Source organism: Arvicola amphibius, chromosome 8 (assembly GCF_903992535.2).
Source record: "Arvicola amphibius chromosome 8, mArvAmp1.2, whole genome shotgun sequence".
NCBI lineage: Eukaryota > Metazoa > Chordata > Mammalia > Rodentia > Cricetidae > Arvicola > Arvicola amphibius.
In genome coordinates this window covers 15,528,457-15,538,900 of record NC_052054.1, presented here as the reverse complement: position 1 = coordinate 15,538,900, position 10,444 = coordinate 15,528,457, and the positions used below count along the sequence as shown (strand labels likewise).

Genomic DNA, 10,444 nt, shown 5'->3' with positions numbered 1-10,444 from the left:
TGGCTCTGCCTACCTGCCACAGGCTGCAACTCTTGAGAGAGGGTCTCCAACAGTGCAGAGCATGCAATTACGATGCCTGGTGCAATTATGCAGGAAAGGATATGGAGGCACATGAGAACCCCACCAATCCTAAAACAGGATGGTGCCTATACATCTCAAGCAAACCTGACTCTATTCATGAACGCATAGGGAAGCCTGTAAGGTGGTTCATGACTGTAACCCCAGCATTCGAGAGGCCAAGGCAGAAGTGCAAGTTCAAGGCTAGTCATGGCCTTATCTCAAACAAATGCATGCCTCATATAGACTAGCTCCTGACTAGCTCCAGAGGCGGTGCCTTCAACAAAAAAGCTAAGTATACATCATATGGGACAATCCTTACCTGTTGCTCCATCAGGAAGGCAGATAAGAGTATAATGTTTGTGTTTGATCTGCGATTATGACTCTGTCTAATCAGGACTAGAAATCTTGATTGCTATTACCTGATTCCTCTCTGAAAAGAAAAAGAAATGTGTATAAAATTGTTTGTGTGTGTGTGTGCGTGTGTGTGTGTATGCACATACCTTAATTTTGCATCAATGAATTTTATCATGTCCATTTGGACTACCAAATAGTAAAATTACAGACAGTGCTTTCCCATTTTATTTTTATCTGCTTATTGCCAACTCATATTCTGGTATATTGAAATTCTGCCTGCTCAGCATCCAGTCCTCATTTTCTAGAAACCATAAAAAAAAAACCATATTTCTACCCTGGAGTGATTCTGGTCTGGCAAACCCATCACTGGATCCAAACATAAGCTGCATCTGCCAGTAACTAGCATTGTGTTAAGGATAGAAATGTCACCCAAGCTGGTCTAGTACACACCAACCTTAAAACTTTGGTGGTAGCAGGGCTTGGAGAACGGAGGAGAGTGGGCACTTCATATCTGTGGCTTTCACAACCATAGATGCAAACATCCAAGGATCAGGAAAACTCAGAGAAATGATTGCACCCGACCTGAACATGTGCAGACTTGGCTGTCATTCCGTAGACAATACAGTGGAACCACAATTTGCATAGCATTCACATGCTCTGGGCTGTGAACTGAAAATTTAAAGTACTGGAGAGGATAGCATAAGTCATATGTAAATGGGACGCCTCTGAAATAAGGGACTTGAGTGCCCACAGGTCTGACCTTCCTGGAAAGGCCTGGGATCCATCCCCATGGAGACCAAGGACAGGTGTTTTGACTCTGGGGCTGCTGGGTTAGTGAGAAATAAGACTTCATTTGCTAGGCACCACCTGGTGAGAGACGTCTTGGGAACGGAGCCAGCAAAAGAGAAGGGAAAGTGAAGGATGGAGCAGCAGCCATGTCCCGATGACATTTCTTTAAGCCCCTAGATTCAAGCAGGACTAAACCATGGTTATTCCCTAAGCTTTTCAGTTCCTGAGCCATCACACACTACCGCCAGACGTGGGTTAAGTTTCTGTCACTTATTATCTCAAGAGACCTAAAATAAGAATTGAAGCCAAGCTGCCGTGCACGTTACAAATAATCCATCCTGAAGGTGGCGGTGGGTCGGGGGTGGGGATAACAGGCTTCTGGTTGAGTTGTCTAAGACAAGCCTAATGAGAAAGAATCAACGTGGTGATAACATTGTTTGGGGGTTTTGGTTTGGGCTGTGGTTTTGCAAGGCTGGGGTATCAAGTTCAGGGCTTCATGTATGTATGCCAGGCAAATGCTTTGCCATTGAACTACGTGCCCAGCCCAACTTTGAGCCTGATTTGTGTCTTAATTATTGTCTTGACAGTTGGATTTTTAAATATGATTTACACATTTAAAGCATATCAGATGTTTACATTACCATTCGTAACAATAGCAAAATTACAGTTACAAAAGAGCAATGAAAATAAGCTTATGGCTGGGGTCACCACAGCAGGAGGAACTGTGTTAAAGGGTCGCAAGATTAGGAAGGTTGAAACCCACTGAGTTAAATAAAACCAGGTACAGCCTGGAACCCTGATACAGCAATTCCCTAATTCGAGCACCTGAGTCTGGGGGTGCATGCAACAGACATGGCTCAGATAAATGCGTTTTGATTGCTCTACTATAGAAGCCGGAGCTTGTTTCCATTGCTACGCAGTTCATAAAATATTCAGCATTGGAGGCCTGCTGCAGACCAGCGCCCCAGAAACATGCTTTTTAAGCAGCAGAGTGATGTGGTCGTTTTCACATTGTGGAAAGATCATTTCTGATGCTGTCCGGGGGATGAACTAGGGGAGAGCAGATGGGCCAAGAAGGCAAGATTTAGGACAAGCCATTTGATAAGTGACGAGGGCAGAAGGTCCCTGAGGGACACTTGATTGATGGAGGGCTGGTCGAGAGTGAGTTGAATATTGGTCCCTCAAAAGATATATCTACCCAGAATCAGATGAATATGGCCTTATGTGGAAAACATCTCTGCAGATGCAATTAAGTTACAGATCTTGACATGTCCTCACAAGAGATGGAAGGAAGAGAGAAAGCTCGGGCAGAGGGGAAAGCTGTGAAGGAAGAGAGGCAGAGGCCACTGTCACAAGGCCAGGAATGCTTAGAAGCAAAAGAACAGAAGAGTGGATGGGGTCTCTTCTACCTTTGGAGAGCTCATGGCCTTGCTGATTGCTCACATCCAGACTAAGGGTGCAAATGGGATTTTTCTAAAAAGGAAAGGGCTAAAATCAGAGACAACACTAGCAGAAAGGTGTAGTGATCATCTAAATTATCCTATTATTAATTTTAAAAAGAACTCAGGAGTCAAACATGGGGTTAAAACCTGATTGATCAGAGAAATGGCACATAAGTGACCAGTGACCTCGTCTCTATCTCCTTCCACCAACCAAAAGGCCATGCACCTTTCGAAGCCCCTCCCTACTACTTCCTGTATCTCTCTATATGCCCTCAGTCCTCCAAATCCTCTATGGCAATTGTTGGTCAGCTAGTAGCTAGCTCCACCTTCTGATTCAAGGTAAACTTTACTGGCATAAGAGACTGGCAGTGCAAACAATTCTCCTGCAGCAGAGTGGAGTGGGTGGGTGTCTAAGAGTCAACAAAGGAAGTAGAAGAAGTGGGGGTGTCTCCAAAGCCAAGGGAGGCAAGGCTGTCAAAGGTAAATGCAGAGAAGAGAGTGGTACAGAAAACACACACCGGGTTTGGTCCCTCGGTGCTGACTGGTGAACGTGACAGGAGCCGCTTGATGGGGTGATGGAGTCAGACAACTGGGGATAAAGGATGGGGCCTGCCCTAGTTTGTTTTCTATTACCATCATGAACACCATGACCAAAAGCTACTTGGGAAGGAAGGGGTTTGCTTGGTTTACACCCCTGATCACAGTCCACCAACCAGGGAAGTCCAGGCAGAAAACCCAGCAGGGCAGGAACCTGGAGGCAGGAAATGAAGCAGAGACCATAGAGAGTGGTGCTTACTGGCTCACTCTCCATCACCAGCTCAGTCTGCTTTCTTATACAGCCTAGGATCATCTGCCCAGGGCTAGAACCACCTACCATTGACTGGGCCCTCCCATCTCAATCATTAATTAAGAAAAACCCCCTAACCACACTTCCCCTGGTCCCTCACACGAGAGTCCTTTTTCTCCTCCAGCTCCTAGCAGCCCCACCATCCCAACCTTTGTCTCTTTGTTCATCTTTTTCCCTTCTGTATCTCTGTCATTTCTTACAAAAGCTCTAGCCGTGTTAGATTAGAACCCACCAAAAATCTCTCATAGCCTTGGTTATTTATTATGTGATTCCTAAGTACATCTAGGCAGCCTGTGTTTTTCGTGTGCCCTAAATCTATGGTATATGTACATGTTTAATCAAGATGAGTCATTAGGATGGCTCCCAATCCAATAAGGTTAGCATCCTGATGGGAAAGGGATATATTTGCTCAGACATGCATACAGATGAAGTAAGACAATAAAAGGTGAAGGTCATTCAGAATCCCAGGAGAGAGCCAGGACCAGACCCTTCTTCCCCAGAACCCTGAAAAGGAGCCACCCCTGATGACACCATGATGACAGACTCTCAGCTGCTAAAACCATAAGACACGGCGTATCTGTCATTTAAGTCATCTGGTGTGTGAAAATATATTAAGGCAGCTCGAGCAAATGAATGCAGTTGTACCTCCATAGCCAAAGGGAATTGGGTTCCAAATACCAGATCTCAAACTCCTTGGATGCTCAAGTCTGTCTTATAAATGATGAAGTATTTGCATATAACCTATATATGTCGAATCTTGAGCCGTCTCTGGACTACTTGGAAGACAACACAGTGTAAATGATATGTAAATAACTGTTTGCTGTATTGTGTAAGAATTAATAAGAACAAAACCTGCTCGTGTTCAAAACCTTTTTTTTCCGAATATTTTAACGCAGGTTGATGGAAAGCCCAGATGTTAAACTTGGAGATTCACAGCGTTCCCTGAGCAGAGGATAAGCCAAGGAATGGTATACCGTGTCAATGCTACAGGTGTCTGGAACTCACTTAATTAAAAGAATTAGCCTGAGGCAAGTTGGCAAGTCACTAACCTGGTTCTCATGCTTCTTCCTCTTTCTTTTTCTATTCCCCCTTGGCAAATGAAGAATCTTCTGCAGCCAAAAAGTGTACAGTCATAGACAGGGCAGGGCCCAGAATCACAGTGGTCACCACACATAGGATGTTGGAATAAAGCGCTCAGAAATCATCTCTACCCTCTCCGAGAGTGGGAGGAGCAAGTGGCCCACAGCCTTCTCTGGGGAGTTGGTAGTAAGTATCCCATGTGCTATTTTAGTGAAAACCCGATGTCTTCACTCCTAGAAGCTTGGCTATGGACCAGCCGTCCCCTGGCTTGTCTACCACCTTTCCTCACCCTCTCTCACTTTCTTCTGAGGAAGCCAGACATGGAAGGGTCTTGAGGCAACACAATTTAGATGCTCAGAGTCAGGTCCTTTCTCCTCCCAACCCCTACCTGGCTCTTCCAGGCTCCCTGTCCTTCTCTGAGATGACCTAAGAGCCTAAAGGCCACACTCAAATGAGCAATGGCCATTAGCAGAGGTAACAGACACTTTCCTCCAAGAGAGACAAGCAGGTTTGCAACCTACGTGGCATCAGGATGCGCTGAAACCTCACAGGTCACTGCTATACATGTCACATACTAAGACTGAAATTATTTTCATTGATAATTCACACAGACATTGAACAGTTACTAGGAAGTTCATTAAAGGACATTGAGATACCTGTAGAGTGGTGTGCAACTGTAATCTTAGTACTGAGGAAAGAAGAGCCGGAGGGTTTAAAACATCAAGTTCCAGGTCATCCTGGGACACATAGCTGTCTCACAAAGCCAACATCCGGGGCTGTAGCTCAGAAGTGAAACCCTTGCCTGGGATGTAAAGTCCCTGGGTTCCAACCTGTGATAGTGTGAATGAGAACTGTCCCTTGTGGGGCCTGTGTCTTCAAACCCTTGGTCTCTTGTCAGTGGAACTATTAGGGCGGTAGTGGAGCCTTTCCAAGGTGCAGCCTTGCTGGAGGAATACATCACTGGGGTGAGGTGTGAGAGTTTACAGCCTCACCCCACTCTAAGTTCACTCTCTGCAATTTTTTTCTTTGTCATTTATTTTTTTTTTATTTTCTGGGAGGGGGTGTTGGAAACAGGGTTTCTCTGTAGCTTTGGAGCCTGTCCTGGAACTAGCTCTGTAGATCAGGCTGGCCTCGTACTCACAGAGATCCTCCTGCCTCTGCCTCCCGAGTGCTGGGATTAATGGTGTGTGCCATCACCGCCCGGTTACTCTCTGCTTTCTGTGTGTGGTTGAAGAAGTGACCGTCCTGCTCTGGCTGCCTGTTGTCATGCCTTGCTGACCATTACGAACTCTCCCTTTGGAACCATAAGCCCAAATAAACTCTTCCTTCCATGAGTCACTGTAGGTCCTGGTGTTTTATCAGAGCAACAGAAAGCAACCAACGTCCCCTCAGATGTGTCCACAAAGACAGGGAAAGGGGGAAGGCATAAACTGTGCTTGTGACATATGAGGCTCTCTGTACGTCCTAAGCCACCTTCCTAGCTGTCCTTACCCTTCTCTCACCGGCCCTCTTCCTCTGGGACTTGCTTGTCTCACTACCTTTTATTGAATACCATATCTCACCAAGAACTTGGAAGGCCATTTGATGGGCACATCATGTCCAGTTAGCAAAACAACATCAATAATTTACCCACAAGGACTTGTGACCCCCCAGCCATGGACCTCTGATTGAGTTTATAGTAGTGGGTGTAGATTCCACCCTCTTCCCCAAGAAGCAGACATCAGCTCCACTACGTAAGAGGCTGGTTACCCCCCTAACCAGTGGTCACATCTTGCAGGCTAGTTAGTATTGTGGCACACTGAGTCTAAAGCTGGGTGACATCATTGATGACAATTCTCCCTCAGCTGCCTACACAGCACCGGCAGCCACCGTGAGGGCTGGCTAGCAGGAAGGAAGCTTTCAGCTGAGTCTCAGTTTTGGTTTTGCTGTGTCCTGTGACCAAGGTATGTGGAATCTTCAACCATAGAGTCTTACTATCTTGTTCTAGCGGACAACTAACACAGTGGCAATTGCCTGTGTGGTTAAGGAATGTCGGGTTTCTCAACTTATAGAGAGGCATTGGGATTTTCATTTAATAACATATAGCTTCAGTGAGCAGCTTCATCTACCAATGCAGGCTACCTCTGTTCAACTCCATGTTTTTTTGTTTATTTTGTTTCTTAATTAGCTTACCAAGTATCAGGTATCCTTATGGCTTTTTCTCAGATCCTTTGTTTTGGTTGGCCCTTGTCACCCCCACCTCCTCCCCTTCTGGTCTCGTACCCCACTTCTGTAGGAGGAGGGCCCGCTTGTTTGTCCCAGCTGCCCAGCTAGCTTAGACCTGAAATGATCACACAGAAACTGTATTAAGTCACGGATTGGCCCCTTAGCTTTAGCTTCTTATTTGCTAGCTCTTACCTATGAATTTAACCCATCTCCATTAATCTGTGCATCACCATGAGATCATGGGCTACCAACAAAATTTCATCACATCTGTCTCTGGCTGCTCCACGGCTTCTCTCTGACTCTGCCTTCTTTCTCCCAGCATTCAGTTCCATCTTCCCTGCCTACCTAAGTTCTGCTCTGCTATAGGTCCAAAGCAGTTTCTTTATTCATTAACCAATAAAAACAACACATAGACAGAAGGACCTCCCACACCACACCTCCCTTCTAAAACCTTTCTACTTAAAGGAGTTTTATCCCCTTGTATGAGCTTACTCTAACTTAACCTCAGCTCACTTCACTGTATTTACAACACTGCCTTGACCCGAGCTCCAGTCACCCTGTGAGGTTCCTGGGAAGATGTGAATTGAGAAGTGACATGATCCAATGTGCCTGGATAGCAGCCATCATATAAAGGAATGATTACAAAAACAGTGTGTGCAGAGTGGCTTACATTTTTTTAAAGTGCCCTCAATTCTGTGCTTTAAATGTAAACATTTTATAGTTTATTTTGGCAAGGATCTTTATGGCATTTCATATACATTATTGAATTTGAACTTTACCACAAACCTATCATTTAGCCTCATTTTAAAGATGAAAGAAAGAAGATGCAGAAATCATAAATGAACTTGCCCCCAAGTCAAACAGAAAATCAGTGGAGAAATTGAGAAAAAAAAAGGCCAAGGTCTCCCAGCCCAACACTTGGCTGACAGCGCCGAGTTGAGCTTTGTGATCATGGAGTCCCTACCTCCACCTTTTTAACCATTGATTCCTTCTTGTCGTCTTCCTCTTCCTCCTTCTGTTTTCCTCCCCCATCTTGTTTTTCCTCTCCTGCTTCTTTTTCTTTGAGATAGGCGTCCCACTATAGCACACGCTATAGCCAGCCCAGGCTGACCTCCAACCTCAGCCTCCCGAGTAGCTAGATTCCCGGGTATGTATCCATCCTACATTTTTTCATGGAGCTGATGTCTACAGAGCTGGTTGTCATGTGCCGGGCACCGTGCTAAGATGAATTTTGGGTGGAACCTCACAGACACTGTCTGACCTGCCTAATGACGCTCAAGGAGCTGGCAGATCAGCAGGAAGCTGGTAATTAGAGCACTGTGTGCTCAGGGAAGTGACAGGGTGGCGGAGAGACCCAAAGGGCACCAGGCCACGCAGCCCACTCAGACCTCGACAGGCAGGAAAGGCTTCCACAAGAAGTGACAACCAGGCTTCATTAAGGATTATCAGCCAGGACAAGGATGTTGGAAAACGTTCAGACTTCTAGACATCCATTTCTGCTTCAGGGTCCCACTGCCTTCCAAGTCAGCTGGCCAGGAATTGTGTCTCCGGCCTCTTTAGCAGAGAGCAGTTCTCAGGACCTGGGCTCAAAACCATGTCTTAGGAGAGACCGCTGTCAGGAAGACAAGAGGCCAAGATCGGCCATACCAGGGTGCCCACCTCTTCCTGTTGAGATGGGGCCAATGACAGAACTCTCCACAGCTGTGCCCAGTACTCAGTGCCGTGCCTAGCAGAGACAGCCTCCCGTTGTCGCAGGGAAAAGGACTTAACTGGCATGTATCCTTTATCACCAGCCATTTCTACTCATGCCAGGGAGGAAGAGAAGGAACCCTGCGGTTGGGAGGTCCCCATACCTAACTAAAGCGGCTTTAGAAGTCCCAGAGTCCCTCCAAAGATGCCCACGGTCCCTTGTCTGTCTTTCACTCCCACCCCCGAATTTACATGGTGAATACACTGCCTCTCAAAGTTCCTCTCTCAGGGAAGAGATGTGTGGGTAAAGCCAAAGATTAGAAAATGGGGCATCACAGCCAGTCCAGCCGACGCAAGCGCTCTCTATTGCTTATCTACTAACTGGGATTTCTGCTGTCAAAGTCAGGCTTGCTCTCTGCATGGAAGAAATGCACACAAAGCACTGCTCACCCATCAATCAGTGACCCCTGACTGACGAAGAACTGTGTGGAACATCAGAGCCCCTAAGGGAGGGCTTACGGCCAAAGCCTTCTCTCTAAGACCTATCTGACAAGGGAAGCCGCTCATTTTCTGTATTGTCCTTTTTACCAGATAACACATGACACTCCGGTTCTTCTATTTTGCCCCAGGTTGAAGGCCAGGGTTGCTGCAGTTGGGATGCTCCGTGAGAATGGCCGTTGTCCAAACCTAAAGCTGCCTCCAGCTGGACTGAATGCTCCAGATGTTTCCCTGCAGCCGACCAAATCCCAGAGACAGGGGATCAACCCACACATGGTCCCTCCGAGGCTCCTGGAAGGCTGGGCCAAGGGGAATCTCATCTTCATGTGTATGACCCATCCATGAAGGTTCCCAGTGACAGACGCAGCTCTGGGGCCATAGCATCAATTGTCAGTAACATTTTTCTGAGCGTTGTCCAACTTCTTTTTTATGGCTGTGATAAAGACCATGACCAAAAGCAGCTTGGAACGAAAGGGTTTTCTTGGCTTCCTAGTCAGTCACTGAGGGAAGAGAAGGCAGAACTCAAGTGGGGTGGAAACTTGGAAGCCAGAACTGAAGTAAAGAGGGTGGAAGAACGCTGCTTACTGGCTTGCTCCCCATGGTTTTCACAGCCTTCTTCCTTTTACCACCTTGGACCACATGCCCGGGGTGGCACCACCCACAGTGGCCTGGACCCTCCCACATCAATCAAGAAAACGCCCCACAAATTTGCCAATCTGATGGAGGCAATTCCTCAGTTGAGGTCCCTAGGCTGACAAAAAACCCAGCGTTGACTAAGCACTGATCCATGTACCTGGCACAGCCACTCCATACACAGGCCCTAAAAAATGAGTTATTATCAGTGTCCTCTTTATACACACGCGAGAACTGACATGTAGGAAGATTAAGTCACCCATCCAGAATGTGGCAGAGTCCAGACTTGGTTCCAGGTAGTCAGAGAGCCGAGCTGGCACACGAATCTATGATGTCATATTGCTCTTGGCCAAGTCTTGCCTAATTGCTCCTGTTCATCAGTTCTCTGTAACTATAAGAAGATGCCTGAAACAATGAGTTTACAGAAAGAAAACACGTGGTTTTGAGCTCAGCATTCCAATGGTTCCAAAAGGCCAGAAACCATTGAGCTGGTCGCTTTGGGCCTGCAGCCATCAAGCCTGGTGGGAGTGTGTGAGCCAGGAACAAAGATGGAAAAGCCAAGCGTCCCACAAACCCAGTTGGGGCACACTGCAATGACTGAAGGAACTCCACTGAGCCCCAGCTCTCCAAAGCTCCACCACCTCCCTTTAGTACCAACCTACAAACCAGGGCCATAAGGGACAGTCAGCATCTGAACTGTAACGTTGTCATACCATTATTTTGTCAATATACAAATGGTCCATCCTGGAAACGCACCTGAAGTCACTCAAGCTGGAGAAAATTCCACTCAGGGCAGCCACTGCATGTTGACGCTTGATGTCTTGTTACTGTGACAACTGCCATGGCA

The 10,444-nt window shown here is 46.7% G+C and overlaps 1 non-coding gene across 1 annotated transcript; it reads left to right on the top strand.

Annotated features, from left to right (window-relative positions):
- Nucleotides 1–356: 356 nt before the first annotated feature.
- On the top strand, nucleotides 357–484 carry LOC119822059. The gene has a single exon (XR_005286666.1). It is a non-coding gene; the product is annotated as a U8 small nucleolar RNA (small nucleolar RNA).
- The last annotated feature ends 9,960 nt before the right edge of the window (nucleotides 485–10,444 follow it).